General features: G+C 38.0%; 1 protein-coding gene across 3 annotated transcripts in view; it reads right to left on the minus strand.

Moving 5' to 3' along the window:
* The window catches only part of LOC127446535 (neural cell adhesion molecule L1-like protein), a 136,300-nt gene that overhangs the window by 86,149 nt on the left and 24,568 nt on the right, over positions 1 to 25,583 (minus strand). The window contains exon 1 of one of the 3 annotated variants that reach the window (XM_051707523.1): positions 17,446 to 17,463. The exons of the other annotated variants lie outside the window; for them this stretch is intronic. The gene's annotated coding sequence lies outside the window, so the exon portion shown is untranslated. Of the gene's footprint in view, positions 1 to 17,445; positions 17,464 to 25,583 lie in introns of those variants that run through there. 3 annotated transcript variants of the gene reach the window in all.

A 25,583-nucleotide genomic window follows, 5' to 3' on the forward strand; every position in this document is an offset into this window, starting at 1 on the left:
TGAACACTGACTGTGCCCCTAAATAAGGTAAATACTACACCCCCCAATCATTAGGTTTGTGTCATTTCATAGTTTTAATGACTTTACTATTATTCTACAATGTGTAAATTGTAATAATAAAGAACAAGGAGTAGATATCCAAATGTTTGACTGGTAGTGTACTGTATGTCTTTTGCAGAGATATAAATATTGGCTTGAGTGTCCAACAGGCAAGAAAAGTTTCAGAATTCTCATTTTATTTCTTTGTCGAACCAAAAACCATTTAAAAAAAAAAGGTTAGTAGCATCCTATCTGATCGGCGGTTCCTTTGTAGCTTCTTTATTTGCCCCCAGTCTCTCATCTCATTGACAAGTTGGACACAGGGTCTTCCCGAAACCCATTTTAATCATGTTACCCCAGAAATCAATAAACTATTTCCCACAGGGTGAACATCGACAATGGAGAGGGTCTGCCGTCCTAAAGTACTTTAAGTGTGTACACAAGCCGTTTGAGTGCAGTACAAACACAAAGCTGTGCAGACAAATTTATTAAAATAACCACCTTGGCTTTCAAACGAATGGGTGTACATGGCAACCTATCCCTGCTCGAACCTTATATGCATATACGAAGAGCTCAGCACTGGCTGGTTTTAAGGTTTCCTAAAAGGAATAGTTCACCCAAAAAAAATGTATTCAATTAAATAAAAAAATAAAAAATTATAAATAAAAAAAGGCATCATAAAAGCGTAAAAGTGGTCCAAAAGACATATTGCTTTATATTCTTAGACTTTTGAAGTCATAGAACAACTTTGTTTGAAAAAGAGACTGAAATTTAAGTCATTTTATTACACAGCTATGTGCCATCTAAACACAACTAAAGGCCAGTTGTGCCATCCAGTGCGCTAATAACTCTGAATATTTCATTTGTGAACTACACCATCTGCTGAAGTCAGTTGATAGTAATTTAATGCCATGATTCTGCAGGCAAAGTGCTTCACTGGCCATCATCATCACATAAAAAAAAATTATATCATAAACCACTCCAGGTAGAATCCATACCACACCTACAGACAGCACAGTTCCTGGAAAATCAGTTTCTGAGAGCCCTCCATATCTCTCCTTCTCTTTCTCTTCCCTTAATAAGATAAAATGCAGCAGTTAGTGGGCCCTTGATAAGGCAGGATCATCTAGCTAATGCCTTTTAAGGAGAGAGCAAGCAGCAGTGTCTTTGGAGGCTGAGGGTTGCGGTAGGGGAATGGAAAGGCATGTTGTAATTCAGCAATAATCCTGTGGTGGATAATGTATCAAGGATCAGCTTCTCTTGAGCAAGTTTTTCCTGATGAGGTGGAGATCTCCACAATCACAAGGCAAGAAAGGTGTACGCATTGGCATGCAGGTCACAAACTTGTAAGGCTCTGGAATGCACAAGTGCTCTTCAGGCAGAGCGTGGAAGAACAGAGTGGAAAAGAGAGTAGACTTCCTTTGGAGTGTTTTGCTCATTCACTCTACAAAGAGATACGCTTGAAATGATTCAAGATCTTGGAAATGCAGCTGACATACTACATAAACTGTCAGTCCTTCCTTTGCAGTGACAACAGTGTGGACATCTTAGTTACATGAAATAATTCAAAAAAAGCACTTTTTAAATGTACAGTGGACCTAAAAATTATTTGGACACTTACAGTAGGCCATACTTAAAATGCATGAATGTCATTGCAGCAAATAACAAAATATCAAACTAAGTAGCATTTAATTTATAGAAAGAAGTACAAAAGCACAGTTTTCAAGCAAACATTTTTACAAAAAGTCAATGGTTTGAAATGATAAACAATAGATTTACTGTTCAAAATTAAGACAAAAGGTATTTGGACACTTTCTGGTTGTCAAATGTTATCTTTCTACAGACATCTGAACATGTTATTTTATAGACATCTGTGTGAACTTAAGGAGAACTGACATCATCATAAATCGACTAAAAATGACCTTGAGTCTAGTTGGTTAAAAGTAATTTAAAAAATGGTTGCAGTACAAAAAGTGAAGTTAGTTATGAGAAAATTTCTAGCAAACATCATTTGTTTGCTGATGCCACTTGGTTTGATATTGTGTTATTTAATGCAATGAAGTTCATGCATTTGAATTAGGAATGTAAAAAAATATTGTATTGTAACTTATCGAACAATGCACATGATATCGTATTGAGAGCATTGTATCGTACAATAAAATGCAATACAATATATATATATATATATATATATATATATATATATATATATATATATATTTTTTTTTTTTTTTTTTTTACATATAACTGGTAGTCAAAAACTGTAAATAAATACATAACCCATAGTGTTAATGCAGCTACTGCTTAGGAAGTATTGCAAGGTAATGCAATGCAACATTGAGAGAGGCAAAACAGTCTACTCCCCGGAGAGGCAATGCAGTGCTGTTTCAAGCTCTGCTTTTTGTTGGCAATGTTGTGTCATTTAAGATTTAAAACACAGTTGTGCAAATCCTTGAATAATTTTAAGCAAAGCATTTGTGTTGTACTGATTATTGTTTTTATATCATATTGTATCGTATCGTGGGGCTACTGCAACGTATCGAATCGTATCATAGAATTTGTGTATCATTACATGCCTAATTTTAATATATGCCTTAAGTTTCAAAATATTTTGGGGTCACTGTACATATTTTAGGTTATGAATATTATGACAGACACAGCAAAGCAAATTGATTGAAACTCAATTATAAAATTACAATTAAGCTTCCAAGAGTGCCGTGAGAAACAATAAAATGAAAACTCCACCAGTTCTTAGCCTCAGGTGCAATCAATTGTGGGAAAGTTTCAGCCCCATCTTTCTCAGAAAGGTGCTCATATTTTTCTTTCCCAAAGCCAATTAACAAATGCCAAGTGGAAAAGCCCACAGGCAGAAATGTATCAGGTGTACCTGAATTACTATGAAAACTGCATTACTATATGCAAATGTCTCTACTGACGTCCTAAGATTCATTAAATTAATCAATTACTCTGCAAGCAACAGAACGTAATGCTCACAGTAGTTTTAAGAAATATCAAGAGGTAAGTGGTAAACTTGAGCTTTTATTGAAAAACACAGATGTGATTCTACTAGTCAAGAAAGCAGAGAACTTGTTTAGGTCTAGCAAAGTGAACTGTTTCTTGAACTGCTTCCTTATTGGCATGTGCTTATTCAAGTATCTTACAAGTATCTTAAAGCAGTTCCTTGTTCATGTAAATTGGAAAAATATATGGAACAAACACTGGGCCAAATGTGGCCTTTTATGTCGAGTCGGAAATATTGTAATTACGAGTTCCAAGCACGTGAATGACCAAGCAATGTCATATTCACTAGGGGAAACTCAGAATTCTAGATAATACCCGAGTTGCCAAGCAGTGACAGTGGAAGTGGCATGTCAACATGAAAGATGATGAAAAGAAATGACAGTCAACTAATGACTCATTATTCATGGTTTAAGCAAATGAATCAATAATTTGCCAAATACCAGGCATTAATAAAGCATATAGGTTGTGTAAAAATACTGCAAGCGTATTCTTCACTCGTGTAACAGAAAAAAAAAAGAGCTTTTGCCATCATTCATTGTGTATTTGCCTAAGTTTAGCTTCTTTTGTATTTTGTTTCTGACTAAAATGCATGACATGTTGAAATAGCGAATGCCCAACTCAGACGTGGGTGCACTTGAATGCAGCAAAATATTGTACTAGTATTAAAAAATACTGTAGAGTTTGGAACAACAGAAGATATTGGAAGTCTTTTCTCCTTCCCTTTTAAATGTTAATAAGTCTATTTATTTAGCTATCCTAACTATGCAAAATTATATAGTTAGTTACATTTTATTTGCATGTAGCATAATATTTTCCTTACTGTTCACGAACCTATCAGAACAGACCTATGACCCACCATTGTGAACCACTGTTTAAAAGTACCTTAACAGTATTTTGGTACTTAAAGGCCATAACACTTACTGACATGCTATGAAATCTTAGACTTTGTGTTTTTATGTTCTACTAAGCCTCACCCATAATACAAATCTATATTCGGGCATTTATAACAGCCTATATTCCATAGAATTTCTCAATTTTAGACACTCTCAAATGCTGTCGGTAACCGATCCGTCTATGTTTTGCGCTGCAGATACATTTGAGAAGTCCTGATTGAAAATATTGCTGCACCTGCAGTGCACATCTGGTATTTGTGAACCCAATGGGCCAAAAGTGCAGGCAATTTCCTTACAAGCACTCTGAGACATGAACATATAACTTTATAATTGTCCACTTAAGCCATTTCAGAGGCTAAGGTATCCTGCAGTTTTATGGTCCATATGCTGTGTTCTTCCAAAAAAAAAAAAAAAAAAAAAACTCCCCCCAAATATCGCCTTGGTTTATTGGATGACCCTAAGACAGCTTGTGTGTAAAATGTTACACTTTATCTTCTCAGCACTGTGTGATTAAAAAAGAGATTTCATTTTATATAGCCATTCTGAAAATCTCAATAGTCTTCTCCTCCCTCACGATTTTAAATAATGTAGCGTAATCTCAAAACTCAACATATTTAAGAGGCTTTAGAGTTTCTCATTGGGGGCCCGCAGCGCTTGAAAGCACTCTCGCGGATGACACATGTGCCTGTTTCACTGAAGAACACTGAAAGTTATCTTTCGGGATGCTTGAAAGGACAACCAAGGCATTAAAGAGGCCAGTGAAAAGAGGGCTTTTACAGAGGCGTCTTTGTCAATATCAAAGACCGCGTCTGGGAAGTGAATAGTTTTGCTTTGTGTTTGGCAGTGCATGTGTGGGACTTTGTTGTGGTGTTGAGATATTCCTGTGTACACTGAGAGCTAACCCTATTGAGAGAATTGCTGCAAAATCTCCACCATTGTAGGACTCTGAGAGCGTTTCCCTCCATATGATATCATATTTTGAGATCTTCAAAAAATCTTAGATTTACTGTATATGAATATGCTTTTATGATGTTCTCCCATAAAAGAAAATTATGAAATAATTTACACAACCTCATGTTATTCCAAACCTGTATGATTTATGACAATCTGATGTTAGGCAGATTGTTAAGGATTGTCAGCCTCTGTCACCATTAGCACTGGATAAAAATATCTTCTTTTCTGATCTTCATTTGAGCAATCTCGACATTAATTCTTAAAGGAATTGTTCACCCTCAAATGTTAATACTCTCATCATTTGAGAAGCTATCTTGAAAGGAGCTATATAAAAAATAGAGTTTATTACAATTATTATTTACTCACACTTATGTCGGACATTATAACTGAAATATACCTATATGAATCGATATTGAATTGAATCCAAATAGAATCGTAACAAGAGCTTTTGAGTCCAAAACAAATCAGCAAATCTTTATCAATACTCAGTCCTGGTCACCATTTACTTTCATTATATGGTAAAACAGCAATGTTAACATTCTTCAGATGTTAACAATTTTGAGTAAAGATAATAATGTTTTTTGTTCCATGGAAGAAAGGCATACATATTTAAAGCAACATGAGAATGAGTACATGGTTAACAGAGTATTTTATTTGTATTTATTTATTTATTTATTTTGTGTGTGTGTGTGTGGGGGGGGGGGGGGGGACTATCCCTTTAATGTTTACAATTATTATTAATACTAATAATAAATGTCTGAATAATGCAGTCATAATCATACAATTAAATTAAGTCATACAATTTCTTCAAAACACTGATTTAAGCATGTCTTGTGAAGGTAACTCATTACCACTGTATAATTAATGGATATTATCCACCACAATGGGGACAGTTTCACATGGGGGTGCTTCTATTGGCATCCATTCTGAATGTTCTGTCATTGTTTTCAGCCTAAGGCTATAGCTTTGGTGCCAACACACTGAGTTCAACCCATATATTATTAACATCAGACCTCCAGCTTTCGAATACAATGTCATTTGGAGAACAGATGTTAACACACTGATAGCGCAGCCTAAACATATTGCCCTTCTTGAACTATGAAGTCATCATCCTCAAGTGGGGAGTGTGGATTGAATTAAGGAGTGCTGATGAGTTCGATGGATGATGGTCAGAAGGTGAAAGAGTGGAGAGGGGTAATCTGGGTTGCAATTAGCGAGTCTTCTGAATGGACACTAATGAATGTTGTTCTCAAGAGGTTTCACATTAGGTTTGAAGGACATTGCGTCCTTGCAATAAGTCTGTTTCTATACAAACAAGGCACTAGATTGGTTTCTCTGGCTTGAAATTTGAGCCAAAAACTTTGTACTCTGATTTACTTAATCAAATTTATAATGCTAGCATAGGATGTTACGCCTACATGTCATTAAAACACAACTGTCATCTGTGTAAATGGCTTCATCTGCCAAAATGGCCCAGAAATGATTAAGTGTGAGAAGCTGTTAAAGACTTCAATAAAAGCAGATATTTTAGCAAATTACAATAATCAAATCACCTTAAAAGTATTAAAGAAATCTTCTAGGTTCAAAACAAGTGAAGCTCTATCGACAGCATTAGTGGCGTGCTGTTGATTATCACAGAAAATAATTTTAACTCATCACTCAGTTTGTAAAATTAAACAAAAATTGCACTTACGATGGAAGTCTGTGGGGCTAGTCACTACACTGAATAAATGCTAAAATAAACACTGTTTTAAAAGCATAGCCACAAGACTTTTTTACTTTATAGGTGTTAACATGAGACTTAAGTGATCACACCAACTTTGTCTCTAAAAATTTAAATTCAACCTTTAAATCCTGTAATTATCAACATAGTCTCATGACAACTCGTAATAATTTATACAAAATGGCAACACTGTAAGATACTGAAAGTCTTGGCTTGTATGAAAAGGTACAACTTTTATTCCCATAGAGACCAACCAATCAAAAAACAGAATTTCAAATCGATACAATAAAGGCATCAAATTTTAGCTAGCCTCCTATCAAATACTTCATTTTAAGAAAGTTTGCTTATTTATTCCATATTTATTTCTGCAATACAAATAACTGATATATGTCAATTACCTTTCATATTATTGCCTTGTCTTATTCCAAACTCTCTGTTTTCTTTTTTTCCATGGTACACAAAGTTGTCTTCCTTTTAAAATCATGGTTAAGTTTAGGGTTTGGGTAAAGGGTTAGACTTTAAGGTTAGGTTAAGGTTTGGTTTAGGGGTTACACTTAGGTAAAATCATAATAACATCCTTTGTTGGTTTGTTCGTATTCGTATGTTAATGTAATCTTGTGTTGAAGCAGTAAACGTATTTGGCTTGCTGTCCGGATACTGGAGGGCTCGGAGCTCAAGACTCGACTCGAGTCCTGTTTACCCGCCCCCCCGGACTTTACTTATTTAGATAATGGATCTAGAGTATAGGTGGAGATGGGGTGGAGGTGGGATGTCAGGGGAGTTGTCACAGGAAGCAGGTAAGCAGCGGCTTATATACTCCTGCTCGTGGGCTGTGATTTGTCAGATTAAAATTAACATGCTCCTCCCGAACCTCTGTTAATTAACTCCATATGTCGGTAACGCATAATAAGAAGTTCGTCGAACAGTAGTCCCACTGCTAAAAGGACTTTACAGCTCAAATAACACACGTTTTTGTATTGAATAATTAATATAAGTGTCATGACAAAAATATAAGCTTCACATTTCTGCCTCGAAACCCTTTGGAATACCCCGCACCAGTGCAGAGTAATGTAAATACCTTTTTGTCTGCTTTTACAAATCGAGAGAACAGTCCAAATTTTGTCTTTAGTATGAGCTTAACTTCCTTTGAACATTGAACATCTCTATTAAATTGAATTACTTAATTTTTTCCTAAGACTTATGGAGCAATTTTATGAAGAATAAATTTTACTTTTACATTATGTCAGCAGACAATGAAAGAGATAGGGCATTGCACGAATGGCTCTCTGTGACTTTACAGTCATCTATTGGTACTGTACAGCTGAGCAATCATCTACCTAGTGTATTCTAAAGTGCTATTGTGTACCCTCGACAAAGACTTCAAAGTTAAAAGTAAAATACAAAATAAATATAAGTCAGGCAACCACAGATCAGATGTTGGAAGGCATGAGTATTATGTTGGTCTAAAGAGGAAAACAGAAAGAAAAAGTGTGTTGTTGCCTGTTGATAACAGTGTTTAGTGCGTGGTGGCTGGTGAGACTCTTTAAAACCGTGAAACTGATCTTTTCGTAAAGTAGCCACACCCAATTATTTACTAAGTGCAGCATCAAATAAACAAATTATCCCAAAATAATTGTGTTTACCCTCTTGAGTGAAACTTTGTGTAATGAAAAATGGTAAGAGATAACAAAAAATAGGTCAAGTCCCTCGTTGACACATTAAAATTCATAAATGCTAAAAGAGAATTATTTGTGTATTTCAGTCCATTGAGTACAAGACATTTGGGTGAAGAAAAAACAAAAACAAGGAGATACCTTGCTTAGAATATTTATATATATTCATATTCTAAAACTGCCTGTCATGTGTTTTTTTATGGTGTGACAGGTGATATGTGACACGTGAGTACAGAAGACAGCTCCTCACGTGTCTTTGTCAATGATGTCAGATTTCATTGATGTTGTTTCAGAGGAATGATTTTGCTTGAATGGAGTTTAATGGCACAATGGAAAAATATTTAAAGAATTGTTTGTATCAATGTATCTAATATGCTATTGGTATAGAATATGATGTCATTACACAGACCTGATTTTGGTCCAAACATACTGCCTACTCATTAGGGGTGGGGCAATATGGTTATCTCACGATTCGGTTCGATGTACGATATGAGGTTCACGATTTGATATAATCTCGATTCTATATAACAGCACTTAAATGACAAAGTATGACAAAAAATTATTTTATTTTTTTAGAAAAATGTTTGAACAAACTTCACATTATAATTTCTTATTAGATTAAAGTTCTCTAATGCACAATATAAATGCTCAATTTTAAAAAATAATAATAGTTTCTCATATACCATTCTTTATAAGAAAAGATTAGACAAGAATAGTTGGCTACATCAAGTGATCAGGTGCAGGACAAGCAATATACTGCAACATAACGTCCTATTTATTTATTTTGTTTAGTCCTATATATATATATAGAGAGAGAGAGAGAGAGAGAGAGAGAGAGAGAGATTCAAGCACTTTAAGTAGAAAAAACCATCAGAGAGATTTTGATGTTTGACGGGTCATTTCATATATGATCACATGGACAGAAAATAGTGTTGCAAATTTAAAAAAATAAATAATTTTGCTTCAATATGGTTTGTCATTTGTGAGAAATACTTGCCTATAATTATTCATAAAAAAGTCATAACATAAAAGTTGTCTTTGAATATTTTTTTAAAATGTTATTTATTAATTTTTAATTTTTACTTCATGAATGTGTCATAATTCTCTGCACCTCCATTGATATGCCTCACACTTTAAAAACCTCTTATCTTAAGTGTGGATTTTACTGCTATCAAATAATCTGTGCACATACACATACTCATACACGCACAAAAAAACAAAAAAGAAATGTAGTCATGTTCTCTTGGGGGCAACTGCAGGCCACAAGAGTATCAGACTGGAGCTGGAGTCTATTGTCAGGGTTCCAACCATTTCTAATGTAAAAAATAAAATTTTGCATTGGGATTCAGCACTTGGAATGTAAAGTTATGTAGAAACTTGCTGAGCTCATTTTAACGAAGGGCTGGAAGGGCAAGAGTGAATCTGGGGCAGGAGAAATTAATCAGTCAGCCTGTGATCCTAAAGTCACATCTGCATTCCAATGAAGAGGAAGTCGTAGTTTGAAGAGCCCCAGATAAGAACATAATTACTTGAACTTTCCATTTCAAGACTGAATAATATTGAGCTCTTATCAAGTGTGCAAAGGTCTTCTCCTGACTACATGATTTACAAAAGATAGAGACAAAGAACTAAGGTGCTATCACACTGAACATGTCTTTTTGCACAAAAAAAAAAAAGAAAAAAAAAGAAGAAGCTAGATGCAGCACCATGAACACAGGTGTCTCGACAAGTTCTTACCAGTTGAAGTTCTTTTTGACTTGATACAGTGTCTAAAAAATGTGGCACTCCTGTGTAAGACATTGAAAAAAGCAGCGAGACGCAGCGAAACGGTCAAAGACATCCTTCTTGCGCATGTTTACATAGGAAACACCAAATTGTTGATAGTTTGTAGTTGTAGTTTGATAATGATACTTTTGGGAAACGCACCCTTGACTGAGTGAGATTGTGACTGATTCATTAAAAGGAACCAGCTCATAAGAGTCATTCGTTCACGAATCGAACACTTTTTGCACTGTATGCTTGTTGTTGGAACGTCACGAAAATCATTCAATTGCAGTTTTTTTTTTTTATATATAATCTCGATCCTTATTGGTGACTAAAGGGATTCTTTATTTACCTCCAAATTGGTGGTGATTTTAGAAATTAACTAAGTGGGGTCTGCCAGTAAACATTCCAAATTTATATTTACCTCAAAATGTATGTGTCACTTTATAAAATAGCAAAAAACATATTTATATCTGCTGTAGTGTGCATAAAAATGTTCGGTTTTGTCGAAGTGAAGAATGCGACAGACCTCTATCAACCACAGGAAGCCGACAGTCTTGTTTTCACCCTGAAAACGCATTCAAGTTTACCACAGGACTGAGGCATCACACGCAAGACCAACTGAGGCCATATTGTGACATGGGAACTCCAATAATAAAGAAAAAAAAAGAAAAGATTTTAAGAGCCAGGGGAATTTGCATTTTGGAAGGCGCTGAATGAAAGTATTTGTTCTTCCTGTGCCTCAGTGAAAGATTCTGTTAAGACTTAGAAGTTTTATAGATTCTTATGTTCTGCTCATATCCAGAAGTTAGGATTATGCATTTAGTAAAACTGACAAATGTTTTAAGTTTGCCTTGGTGATACTTTTAAAATAGAGGCAGTAAATTAGGCACCGTGGTTCTTTCTTGCTTTTCTCCCTTATTAGTTCATCAGTCAGTTACGTTCTCTGGCAAATCAATAGAGGTGTCCTAGAAACAGGGGCTTTATCTTTAAATTATAAGGGGAAAATCGCAGGCTAAAAGCACAAACACTTCCTGGGCGTTTATGTGAATGCAAATGTCAGGTCTTTTCATCTCACTCTTCATTGAGAGAAATCTGAGGTTCACAAGGTGGCAGTATTTTGAATTCCACTTAACTGCTAGTTATGTGCCCATTAGCACAGAACTGCATTGTTACTGACATGTTTAGAAAACAGGTTAGAAGGAATTATTTGGTGTCTGTCCTATACCTGGGGCCTCATTTATAAAAAGTGCGTACGATCAGATTTGATCCTAAATTCCAAGGATTTGATCCTACGTCAAAAGTGTGGAACACATCAGGATTTATAAAGGCAGAAACTGACATGAAAATGTTCTTATGCATACATCAGCTGACAAGGATGTGTACGTAAAACAATTGTGCTTACGCTCTGGTGTGCCAGTGCACGCTGATATGATTTTTTATATTTAGTGATGCAAATACGCATCAGGGACTGACTGAATTTATTAATGAATGATTTAGCGTGTTTACTTGAACAAGAATATTCAGATATGAGTCAGAATGTGGTATCATTTAGACTGTATGCAAAATGTAAATGCTTTACACTCACCATCCACTTTATTAGGTACACCTGTAGATCTACTTATTCATGTGATTATCTAATCAGCCAATCATGTGGCAGCATTGTAATGTATAAAATCATGCATATATGGGTCAGGAGCTTCAGTTAATTTTCACATCAACCATCAGAATGGGGGAAAAAATTTGATCTCAGTGATTTAGACCGTGGCATGATTGTTGGTGCCAGATGGGCTGGTTTGAGTATTTTGTAACTGCTGATCTCCTGGGATTTTCACACGCAACAGTCTCTAGAGCAGTGGTTCTCAACCCAGATTTTACATTGGTAATCAAGTGGTGACCTACCATAGTAAAAACATAACCTGTATTTAATGTACCCTGGGTCGCATTTCCTTTTATCTTGCATAGTTTTGTTCTTGGTTTTCAAGTATAAGGCCAACAAAAGTGATAGTAAGTTTTCTCTCCCCCTTTTAACAAGTTAAGAGAATATTTATTTATATGAGCCCATTATTATCCCGTTTGTTTCTAATTTCAAACATCATTCAAATAGAACATTTTACACAGGAGAAAAGGCTCCTCATTAGGCTAACATGGTTAGGTCAATGTAGCTAGTCTTAAAAAAATAGTAATAATAATAAATTATAGTATATATATATAAAAAAAAATACTAGCTGAAACATTTTAAACATTATATGAGGTCTAATAGATTCTACCGATAGATTTTTTTTTTCTTCCTCCCTTTTTTCACCCAATCTGGAATGCCCAGTGCACTTTTAAATCCTTGTGGTTGCATAGGGATTCGCCTCAATCTGGGTGGCAGAGGATGGATCCCAGTTGCCTTCACATCTGAGACCATCAACCTGCGCATCTTATCATGTGGCTTGTTGAGCATGTTGCCACGGAGACATAGTGCGTGTGGAGGCTTCACACCATCCATCGCGGCATCTATGCTCATCTCACAACGCACCCCACCAAGAACGAACCACATTATAGCGACCACGAGGAGATTACCCCATGCGACTCTACCCTCCCTAGCAACTGGGCCAATTTGGTTGCTTAGGAGACCTCAGCACACCCTGGGATTCGAACTAGCGAACTAGTGAACTCCAGGGGTGGTAGCCAGCGTCTTTTACCACTGAGCTACCCAGGCCCCGATTCTAACATAATAACATGTTGTCAAAATAGAACAATTACATTTACTCATGTAAAAGCATGAAACAATTTTGTAAAGGCGATGATGTGTAATGAAAAAAAAAAAGTAGCGTATAGCACAGTGTTGCTCTTTTCCTCCTCAGTGCTGTTTCGCATGTCGGGTCTGCCTACTGTTTGAGAGGTTTGACTTGACTTCCTCTGTAACACTTTGAACTAGAAAAGTCTCACTAGAACTGAAATGGCTCACATCAGTTTTGAGGTCTGCGTGCCACAATATCGAAGGAAGCCTGGTTGTTGCGCGTGTGTGCCAGAGATCAGAGCAGATCATTAGCGCAAGCTGGTTCCGTTACATTCATGCGAAAGCTTTAATCGCACCGTGAAAATATCGCAGTGCAGATGAGAAGCCTTTAGCTGAATGAGAGAGTATCATTAAATTTGCCTCGGTAGTCCTAAATAGGCTATCACTTGGGCAGCTGCTGAAAAATCTTCAATGAGAGAACCATGGCATTGTTCTTTCCCTGCTGTCCGCGACCCAGTCCGAATAGACCTGTTGGGTCATGACACACCAGTTGAGAAACACTGCTCTAGAGTGTATAGAGAATGGTGCAAAAAACAAAAAACAACCAGTGAGCGGCAGTTCTGTGGACGAAAAATGCCTTGTTGATGAGAGAGGTCAATGGAGCATGGCCAGACTGGTTCGAGCTGACAGAAAGGCTACACTAACTCAGATAAACACTCTGTACAATTGTGGTGAGCAGAATAGCATCTCAGAATACACAACATGTTGAAACTTGAGGCGGAAGAGCTACAACAGCAGAAGACCATGTTAAGTTCCACTTCTGTCAGCCAAGAACAGAAAACTGAGGCTGCAGTGGGCCTACCATTTGTATACCTCAGCAGAAATCCAGATTTGTCAGACGAGGCAATGTTTTTCCAATCGTCTACTGACCAGTTTTGGTGAGCCTGTGCCCACTGCAGCCTCAGTTTCCTGTTCTAAGCTGACAGTAGTGGTACCCGGAGGGGTCTTCTGCTGCTGTAGCCCATCCGCCTCAATGTTCGACGTGCTGTGTGTTCAGAAATGCTTTTCTGCATAGCACTGTTGTAACGTGTGTTTATTTGGGTTACTGTCACCTTCCTGTCAGCTTTGACCAGTCTGGCCATTCTCCTCTGACCCCTGTCATTAACAAGCCATTTTCGCACAACAAAACTGCCACTCGCTGAATTTTTGTTTGTTTTTTGCACCATTTTCTTTACAATCTGGAGACTGTTGTGCATGAAAATTCCAGGAGATCATCAGTTCCAGAAATACTCAGACCAGCCTGTCTGGCACCAACAATCATGCCACAGTTGAAATCACTGAGATCACTTTTGGTTGAGGGGAACATTAACTGAAGCTACTGATCCATATCTGCATGATTTTATAATTACACTGCTGCCACACGATTGGCTGATTAGATAATCCCATGAAAAAGTAGATGTATAGGTGCACCTAATAAAGTGGCCGGTGAGTGTATTTTAGATATTATATCGCTGTAACAGAATATTTTTTATAGCCCTACCTGCATGTTTCCATAATAAATACATTTTAAGACCTACGAGATAACAGGCAGGTGTAATACATGGTATGTAATAGGCTACATCAAGCACATTTTTGAGCGAGGATGAGGAGATATATAGTTTACAGTCCATAAAACATAGCTAAATCAATATACAGATGGTTGAAAGCACCGCAACAGTCTCATTTTTAAGGGTGCTTTCACACTGGCAGTTTAGTTTGAAACACAGCACGGTTCGCATGAAAAATTGGTAATGTGAAAGCTGTCATGCGGACCGGGGAGCGCACCGCGGTAGGAGGTGGTCTGAGTTCGGTTGCAATGGAACTGTAGCACGATTCGCGTGAATGTGAAAGCAATCGGGTGCGCACTCATTCAGGAAGTAAAGTAACCTGCGCATGCGTTTTAGCCGATGACGACATCTATCTATCTATCTATCTATCTATACACCTTATAAATACTATATATAAATACTATTATATGTTATAAATGTAGGGTATAATAGGAGATGACAGTGGCGATAACTTCACCTTGGACACAAGCGTAAGCGTGCAGTGTAAACAAAGATGCAAATTAATTCCTTGCAATCAGCTGTCTCCTCAAACACCGTTTGCGAGCAGCAGCAAGCCACCTTCCCCTGGACATCTGATGAGTTACACCATGAAGCGCACATATATGCAGTTGTCGTTCACTCTGCTGTGCATAATGGCACCAAAATAATAATAAAAAAAAAGTATGATGAGTCGCATTGTGTTCTCCATGCGTGTTTGTGATGACGTAAGATGAACGCAAGTGAGTGTGAAACCAGACCAAAGCTGACCCAGTGTGAAAGCCCCCTAAAACTTGCCTTCATTTTTTCATGAATTCATCCTTCAGCCTCTTGTCTTCTGTTGTTGAGGACATAAATAAAAACGAATGATTTGACTAAAATCCTAAAAGGCAATTTGATTAATGGCAAGAGTGAGCAGAAGAGAAGGGGAAAGAACACATATTTTATACAGATTGTGATTGCTATGCAGACTATGCAGATTTTATTCAATGTAAAAGATCACGTTAAACTCTTTTTGGAATTAAGGTTTAGCAAGAATATAGACATTGGTGGTGTGTATTTACAGTAAATGTGGTCAATGAATGGATATATTATATATTATATGAGAGAGGTCAACGGAGAATGGCCAGACTGGTTTGAGCTGACAGAAAGGCTACGGTAACTCAGATAACCACTCTGTACAATTGTAGTGAGCAGAATAGCATCTCAGAATACACAACACGTCGAACCTTGAGGCGGATGGGCTATAACAGCAGAAGACCACGTCAGGCACTTTATTAGGACCATAGTGTTCCTAATAAAGTGCTCAGTGAGTGTAGAGCCAATGTAGCTAGCTAATTTTTCTTAATAAATTGTAGTAGCAAACTAGTTTTTTTAAAGCATTGTTTAACTGTTATATTAAGAGTGGTTTGTAGCTTGGAAAACTATAGTTTCAAAGCAGTTCCTCTAACACTGATTCACTCATCCAAAATTCAGCGAGAGGAGCAGATCAGTTTGATTCTGGAAACGGTCCATCTTTTGACAGGGTTGGGACCCTGCCCTTTAGATAAGCAGATTACAAAGTGATACAGAGGTCTAGTGGATTTATTGTGCCCAAGCTGAGCCATTTAAAGGATAGAAGGGAATTCTCTCTTTGATAATATTATGCTCAGATTTTAGTACTGTATCTCACCATCCCAGCTGTTCACCCATCAAATGTGACAGGTGTATGAAATAAAAGAAAATAGAGATTTACCCTTGAGGCTTGATATCTTTTTTTCAGCACAGTGGGCTTTAGTTGCATGGCCGTTACAGTGTTTTGGTCAACGTGGTCAAGTGTGGTCCACTTATTTTTGCATTTTGCGGGTGATTCTTTTCCATAATAAAATAATTTTCCCTATCCAAATTTAATATGCAGAGCTTATGAGTAAGCCATTTTTAGGTTGATTCCCACGAAAAGTGTAAACACTGTGGCTCTGTGGCACTTTCCCCATTGCTCTATTTGTTTGAGCATTCCAATCAGCTCAATATGGGCTCAACCAATGACATGAGTTTGCAGCGGGACTATCTGTGTGCCGACCAATGGTAGATGGGTGGTGTGTTTGGGAAATCTGTTTAAAAACAGTAATTATTTTTGCAATTCCATAGGTGACACTAGAAATTACACACTTTATCTATTAATGTTCCAAATGAAGGAGACAAATGAGCAATGCTCCTCTGTTAGCAAAGGCCAGAGTGATCAATGGGGGATTTTAGCTGTATGTTATACACCAATAATCTTCACTGCTGCTGCTCTTAAATCTCATTCTCCATTCAGCATAATTAAACTGGCATGCTGCATTTGGCTACAATACCAATGGAATTTGGCATCAATGGCGTAAAACATGGCACATAATGTCGATGTGCCATTTTTTAATCTGAGTGCAAACACAATTGAGATTTCAGAGCTTTTTGTCATTTTTAGAGCTTGGCAGCCGTAGTCACTATGAACTGTCCTTGTATGGAAAAGAGCTGCATATAGACTCTTAGGGTGCTTTCACACTAGCACTTTAGGTGCACATCCGAGTTCAAATGACGTCAAAGTTCGGTTCGTTTGGGTGATGTGAACGCTGTTTTCCGAACTCGGATGCGCACCCACGAACCACACCCGAGTCCACTTGAAAAGGTGGTCTGGGGTATGGTTCATGTGAATTCTTGTGTGGTTCGCTGCTAATATGAATACAGTCGTGCCAAATCATGGAAGTGAACCATTATTGATGACGTATAATTTGTGTCTTTGCAGGCTCCGATCGCAATTATTATGGTAAAATGCATTTCTCATACCAGCTTGTGTCCAAATAAATCACCTTCAGAGAGCAGCTCACATTCTTCACATCTCTTGCAACGCATCCGCGGGCTTGCGACAGACAAAGGCTAATATTTTTCACAATTCAATGTATCCGTGGCGGACAAACATTATTGTCGTTTTGTGCATGTAAAGTTTTGGTGGTAAATCCAAAGAGATGAATACTTCAATAACACAACAAAGCTGATGTCTTCTTGAGTTGTTGCCTAGTTACAGTAGTAAACAGCTGCCGCTTGTACTCACATTGATGATGTAATCGGACCGCAGTTTGGACCAGCAGTGGCAGAGGGATGGGGGATTAAACGAACTCGGTTCGGTCCAAGCAATCAAACCAAGTGTGAAAGCACCCTTAAAAAAAATTGTGTTCCACAAAAAAGAGAAAGAAGACAACATGAGGGTGAGTAAATACTGATGAAATGTAAATTTTTGGGTGAACTATCCTTTTAAAACAACAGAATCCAACTAAGAGATGAGACATGAAGAACAAAACATCTGTTACGAGCGGAGACAGGAAACTGCCAAAGGAATGTGTACAAGTGGAAATTTTCACTTGAACTCTGTAATGTCACTTATATTTAAACATTAGCTTAGGAATCCATGATCGGAATGGCCCAAATGAAGAGCTTCTCCAATACTTCAAATGCTAAGTAGGAGATCCATATGAGCAAATTTAATTTGTTTTATAGGTTGTTTGTGCATGAAAAACCCTCTCAATGTCTGGCATGCTCGTGCACTATGGCTGCTTGAATCGATATCGAACATCACTGACTCGACTAGGACTAACAGTCAATTGCATTGCTAAATGCAGGATAGACCACGGCTCCCACATCATTTCTGGAGCTGCAAGTGTTAAATCAAACTCTCATTGATTGTGTGGAGTTCAACTGAATGGGGGAGGGTACAACCAGGGAGCAATATGACTGCTTGCTTCCAACACACTACTTGTTTGTCAAATAAAACCAATACCAACATCTGTGAAACTTTGCTGTGTGACACACAATGCCAGTGGGATATGCGCAAATAACATTTGGGTAAATGGAGTTGATTAATGCATATTGTCATCTTATTGTATTGACTCGCTCCATTTTCAATTGCGTCGTCGACAGCATGATGAATGTAGATAGCACTTTTACGTCTCAATGTTAATTCCATTTTGTGGGCATCTAGCATCTTTAATTCTCAACTATTGTCAGCACTGACTACTAGAGGATGGAAGAATGTTTCAGAGTAATTAGGAGTCTAGGGGAAAGCAAAGCCATTTCTTTCTTAAAAAATGCCCTTCCCCCTTCTCAAACACTGCATATGTTCGCTACCCCTCCTCCCTTATCCAAATGCCTAACATTGTGAATGGTAAACAAAACCATCCCCTCTCCCCACCATAAATGAAGATAAATGAAGACTAAAACCCCTATTAGATGGCTGATGAGTGGTAGGGTTGAGAAGAAAGTTGTAGGATAAGCATGCTTCCTTCTCGTGGTTGTTCCTCGATACCTCTAAAAGCTTGCGGGATGATGCATCCCATGGCCAATAATTCATGGTGGTGGTGTGTACTCCTCGGTCTCAAATGAGCGAGATGAAACTGCAGAGCTTGCAGAAAGGACACATTATGGTCTCTCAGCCTTTGGTGTGAAATGGTGGGATTTTAATGATGATGGCTATAGAGATTCTGCTCCGAGGTAGCCATGGGATTACATCCCCCCACTCATGGATAGCAAGGTTGCTGATTGTGCTGTCTGTGTTAATTCAAGTTTCAAGCATGCATGAAACAGCAACATGTCCCTGCATATCTATGATGCAGCATGCATTGGCATGCACTCTCCCCCCAGTTTATTTAGCTAGTATTGATTGTGATCTAGTTTTTGTGCCACACGAGACAGATTTGATCCCCGGTCTGTGGTGCTTTTTAAATGAATAAGTATTCTTCCCATTTTCGAAGTGAACATTGATTAGACCAGTTATTTGTCTACTCCTTTAGTGCTTGACTCATTAGCTAATGCATAAAGATCTCTGGAACATATTGAGTTTTGAATGAATAATTATGGGCAGAAATATAGATTGAACATGCCATTTTAAACTATAAAAGTGAAGGTATTGCATCTGCCATCTCAATGTTTTCAGCCTTTTGATGATATTTGATACACTCAGTATGAATATCAATATTAACGACCAAATCAACAACACTCTTATACTTGCAAGTCACAAGATAAAGAGGAATCGGAAAATGCATCACATAATTTAGAATTAGTCATGTAATTTCACATAAAATAATTCATTTCACTAATGCTGCACTCTTTAAATAACAGTGAGGCATTTAGAGTAAATTTAAAGTGAATGGGGCCAGTTGTTAACATTTCAAAATTGTAGCCACAAGACATAAACAATATGTATGTTAACATTATTTTAGTGTGATTTTAGTGTGAATAAACCTTTTATTCACAATGCATGCAAATTCACTTTGCTTCGTTTTTACATAACCAGCATCATCGCAAATATGCTGTGAATATTCAAGATATTGCTCAGCCCGAGTTGCTCAGAATCAGTGCTTTTGCCTAAAGATATCATAGTTTTATCAAATCAAGCAGCATCTTGCCAGCTGCATGCTCAAATTCCATTTCCTTTATAGATCCTTTAATATGTTTCTAAATAAAAGAATAAAAGAGAGGAGGGGTTTTCAATCCAGGCAGTGCTGAGAGCAATCATGTTGCCAAGCCAGGGACCTTTATGAATTCCCAGCGTATCTCCTCACACCAGCTGTCCTCCATTGATAATGGCAGGTAGACAAGGCTCTTACAAACGGTTATCTTCAACCCTCAGGGTCTTTGCAGGGTAGGCAAGACCAAGTGGACAGATATGTACGTTCATCAAATAAAAACATGGAATGAAAAAATAATATCTTGCCATTCTTGAACAGCTCCCTTTTACTTTGTTCTGAAATGCTAGTAGATCTGAGACAAATCCATTTGCAATGTCAAATCTCCTGCAGAGTCAGACCAGAAACAACCATTTCAGGATGGAACTGCGTATGATAGCATGTGAACTGAGGGTTAATATGGTGAAGAGGATGGTAGTGAATGAAATGATAATCCTTATACTGCGGTCTTCACACTTCACAAAAAAAAAAAAAAAAAAAAAAAAACACACAGCTTAAACCAGCCTAAAATCGTTTGCTGATTTTAGCTTGATTAAACTAATGGTCTCCCAGCCTAGCCAAGCTGGTGCTTAGCTGGTTTAGCTGGTCAGCCAGCTAACCCACTGTGACGAGGAGGAGGGCGGGACCGGGCCGTGACTACGCATGCCCGGACCCCAATTGAGCTAATCAGCCGAGGAGAGGGATAAATACGGCAGAAAGCGGCAGTTAGGGAGAGAGAGAGCCACATGCAGCTGCTATGTGTGCATTTGTGTTCTGTGTGTATTTTTGTTTAAGTGCTTATTAAATATTATTTTGACTGTTCAGCCAGTTCCCATCTCCTGCTTTCCCAACCTTAACCTTGCTACATTGGTGCCTAAGCACGGGAAGGAGGAGGGATGTGCTGTCGTGGAGTCCTCGCCACTGCCATCCACCCAAAGGAGCAGCCGTGGCCATCCTCCGGGGGATGGAGGAGTCACTGCTGACTGCCTGGACGAGGAGGAATGGCTGCCGTCCGTGAGTGGAGGAGGGGCTCGCTGCCGGCCACCTGGAGCGGTGGAGCCGCTGCCAGGGGCAGAGGAGTTTCCTACCAGCCGCCAAAACGCAGAAGGGCATTCCATCAGCCAGGGGTCAGAGGACTCGCTCCGGTCCGCCTGGGGAGGAGCGGCCATCGTCCGCCAGAGGGTGGAGAAGTGATCGAGGACCAGGCGACGGCGTGTCTGGGAAACCCGGCGAGAACGTTTTTTTTCTCTCTCTCTCTCTCTCCTCTCTCTCTCTCACTGTCGCTCCACTTTGCCCTTTCCCTCTCCTCTTTTTTTGTTTTTGTTTTGTTTTTCCCTCCCCTCGTCCCCCTCCCCAGCCCTAGAGAGGCGGGGAAAAACCTGCCGGCAGGCGGCAGTACGATTCAGGTATATTCTGAAATGCCAGCAGTTTAAGAAAGTCTAGCTAGTCTCTGAGCCTGGCCAAGTTGGTCTTCAGCTTGTCTGGTTAGTCTCCTAGCCTGGACAAGCTATAAAAGTCCTTCTAGAACCAGCAAATAGACCAGCTGAGACCAAAAAACAGCTTAGGCTGGTTTAAGATGGGTTTTAAATTCAGCAAGGTATATTCTAAAATGGCAAGGTGTTTTAGGATGGTCCACCTGGTCTCCTAGCCTGGCCAAACAGGTATTCATGCTGGTATAAGTGCCCAAAAACATTCTTAAACCAGCAAATTGACCAGCTGAGACAAACAAACCAGCTAAGGCTGGTTTAAAGGAATGTTCCAGGTTCAATAAGTTAAGCTCAATAAAAAGCATTTGTGTCATAATGTTGATTACCACAAAAATTAATTTCAACTCGTTCCTCCTTTTCTTTACAAAAAGCAAAAATCGAGATTCCAGTGAGGCACTTACAATGGAACTGAATGGGGGCCAATTTTTTTACGTTAAAATACTCACTTTTTCAAAAGTATAACCACAAAACATTAAGGATATTTGTGTAAACATGATTTTATTGTGATAAAATCACTTACAAACCATTTCTGTGTAAAGTTATAGCCAATTTTACAACTTCGTTACTATGACGATGTAATGTCAACAAACCCTAAAACAACCATAAAAATGATGATTTAAACACCTTTACAGCTCAAATAATACACAAGTTTTACAGTAACAGAAGAATTAATGCAATTGCTTTTATAAAATTATAAGCTTCACATTTCTCTGTTTAAACCCTCCAAAAAATAGCCACATTCACTTTCATTGTTCCCATTCACTTCCATTGTAAGTGCCTCACTGTAACCTCGGTTTTTGCTTTTTTTTAAAGAAAAGGAAGAATGAGTCTAAATTAATTTCTGTGGTTATCAACATTATGCCACAAATGCCGTCAATTTAGCTTAACTTGTATTGAATCCGGAACATTCTTTTAAGATGTTTTTTGTTTTCCCCCAGAAAGGTATATTCTAAAATACCAGGCGGTTTAAGAAGGTCTACCTAGTCTCCGAGATAGGCCAAGCTGGTCTTGAGCTGGTCTATTTGGTTTCCAAGACTAGCCAAGCTGGTGCTCAGCTGGTTTAGCTGGTTGCCCAGCTAGTCTCCAAGACTCACCACCTGACAAGTGCCTAAAACCAGCAAACAGACCACCCATCAATCTTAGGCTGTTTTAATATTATTATTTTTATTAGCAAGGTTATATTCTAAAATGCCAGGTGGTTTAAGAAGGTCTAGTTAGTCTTTGAGCAAGGCCAAGTTAGTTTCCATCTTGTCTAGTTGGTCTCCCAGCCTGGCCAAGCTGGTAAGTGCCCCAAAACCCTTCTAAAACCAGCAAATACTGTGGACCAACTGAGACCAACAAACCTGCTTAGGTTGATTTAAGATGTTGTTGTTTTTTTCAGCAAGGTATATTCTAAAATGTTAGGTGTTTAAGATGGTCTAGCTAGTTTCCAAGCCATGGCAAGCTGGTAAACTGACAAAACACCTCTAAAACAAGGCAATACACCAGCTGAGACCAGGTTGAGAGACCAGCTAGAACCAGCAAGCCATCTTTGGCTGGTTTAAACGTTTTATTTTTATTTTATTTTTTTCCGCAGGTTATATTTTGAAATGCTAAAATTAGCTTGGCTAATTGTATCCTTAAAACTGTGGCTTCACTCTGCAAATGGATGATGTACATACATTTCACTGGACTAGCATAAGTGAAGTCTGTCATTAGCATGCACTGCTATGTGTGGTTTAGCTTACTGTATGTCGTCCACACTCCACAGCACACAAGCAATGTGGTAACGTGACTCCACTGCTAATGCTAAATTACTTACTGCAGTGTCCAACAACAAGGTTTCTATAATTTTCTATTATTTATACTGCAGTCAGAATGAAAGGGTCATTCTTACTAGCATAGCCCATATAATAACTATGTATTAGTTAATGCATTATGCATTATTATAGAGCATTGTTTATAAATTATGAATACACTGATAAAGTATTTATGACTAGAACATCATGAACACAATCATAGATTATGGGGCAATGTTTTTATACTTTACTTGTTAACCATCCATTCATGCATGCATATTCCAGTGAAACAAATATCTTTCAAAATAATGTTTAAATCAAATTATTGAATAAATTGTTCCGCCTCTGAAATTACTTTCCTTTTCGGCTGAAGTCACCAACCTGGATCCATTCTGGATGGTAGTTCTCACTTTTCACTCTACAATAAATTCTCATTGAATATTTTCTCGTTAAATATCCTGTTTCACTCAGAAATAGCCTACTTCGGATTACAGAAATTAGTTCTCCATTTTTGTCATTGCCTACACTAAGCAAATTGGAATACAAAATGCACTCCAAGAATATTGGAGTTCTTTTAAATGATGGAAAGCCTTTGATAGATACCAAGTAGAAGTACATCTACTTCACATTAGTCTGGTTGAGACTGTTACTAACAAGACCATTACAGTGTAGCTTCTGTTTGATGACACGATTCAAATAAAAGTGCTCTTTGGTCCAGCAAAGGATGTCCATGTCAGGTGAGAGGAATGCTGAGCACTTGGATCTGAATGTCAAAGAGTTTACCCAAGTGCCCTTTATAAGGTGGCATAAAAGAGTAAGTGGAATGCAAGTTTTAATGGATGAGCTGGGCCTGGCACATCAGAGCCTAAGGCCTCTCATGCCACAGGTGGAAGTGGGGGACAAGGGTGTGGGATTATTTTTTCTGTCTTTATCTAAACAAAAAGTGACGTTATTTATGGTGTCATTGTGCGATGGTAATGACATTAGATACGGACCAGCGGGAGATGAACACGAGTGTGTGCCCTGATCTCCTCTCTTTCTCCACTTCCTCAACCTCTCTCTCTGTTTCTTCTTCTCTTTCTTTCTCTTAGTGGGTGATCGCATCAGGAAACAAGCCCATGCTGATAACCAGAGTTTGAGTGGGTGAATCTCATTAAAACATGTCCAAGTCACATTTAACCCAAAATCAAAAGAAAAAATAAGAAACTATATTTTTTGAAAGAAAATGAAGCCTGTATATATCTAAAACGCAGTATAATACAGTATTTTTTGATATTACAGAGAGAATAATTTTTCTTTTGTATTACGGTATATGCTTAGTTGGTAAATCCTAATAATTTTCATTTCAAAATTTCCTTTATGCAAATATAATTTCTTATTTCTTCCTTTTAACATTTGGTTGAAATGTAGCCTGGAAATGTCCTTGACAGGAATTGTGAGATTCATCCTAATGCTCTATAATATACCTGTTTCTTGAATCCATATAGGATATGTTTTGGGGGCATAAGAACAAGCTCCCAACACATATTTTTGTTTTTAAAAGGCCAAAAGAATTGCTTATCAAAAGAATACACACTCTCACATTCTCACACTCTCAAACCCCTCCCACATACACTGCATGCACTGTCTCATGGAATTAGACGCAGATAAAAAAAAAGTGTTTCTCTGCCTCTGTTGTGTGTATGCAGTGTGTGGCGGTGTATTTATGCCATAGGCACCTCATACTCTAGTAGTTCTATCATGGGTCCCATGTGATACAGGTTGCCCATAGTAACTGGCTTAGCTGCATTCAATGGAAAATAATACATTAAAGAGTAGCAAAAACAACTTCAAACACACTAGTCTTGAAAGATTCAGTTAGTGGATGTAATGAATCAGATGCAAACCGCTCGGGGCTGTTTTAGTACAGCGGAGCTCAATGTGTCAATCATAGCTGATGGCCTGTTAAAATGTGGGCAGGTCTTTCTTGTTTCTCGACCCCATTTGTATGATGGACAGCTCCGTCATCCAATTACTAGCACACAGTGCCACATCACCGCAAGGGTCGCATTTAACAGACCTCAGGTGAAGGAAGAACACCTACATCGTGCAATTTACTGCTGGTTTGTTGACAGTTCTGGATCTGTGACATTTCTAAATTAGGGGGGGTTCAGATAACCTTTGAGGTTCTGATGAAATGTAGGCTATATGGCAGGCTAAGCAATGCAGGAATTGGTTTATAATTGTAGAATCAATGTATATTTAGAATTTATAGGAATATTCTGGGTTCAATACATGTTAAGCTCAATCAACAGCATTTGTGGCATAATATTGATTACCACAAAACATTATTTCAACTCGTCCCTCTTTTTATAATAAAAAAAAAAAAAAAAAAACAAAAGAAAAAAAAACTCAGTTACAGTGATGCACCTACAATGGAAGTGAATGGGGCCAATTTTTGGAGGGTTTAAAGACAGAAATGTAAAGCTTATAATTTTATAAAAAGCA

Source organism: Myxocyprinus asiaticus, chromosome 9 (assembly GCF_019703515.2).
Source record: "Myxocyprinus asiaticus isolate MX2 ecotype Aquarium Trade chromosome 9, UBuf_Myxa_2, whole genome shotgun sequence".
Classification (NCBI taxonomy): domain Eukaryota; kingdom Metazoa; phylum Chordata; class Actinopteri; order Cypriniformes; family Catostomidae; genus Myxocyprinus; species Myxocyprinus asiaticus.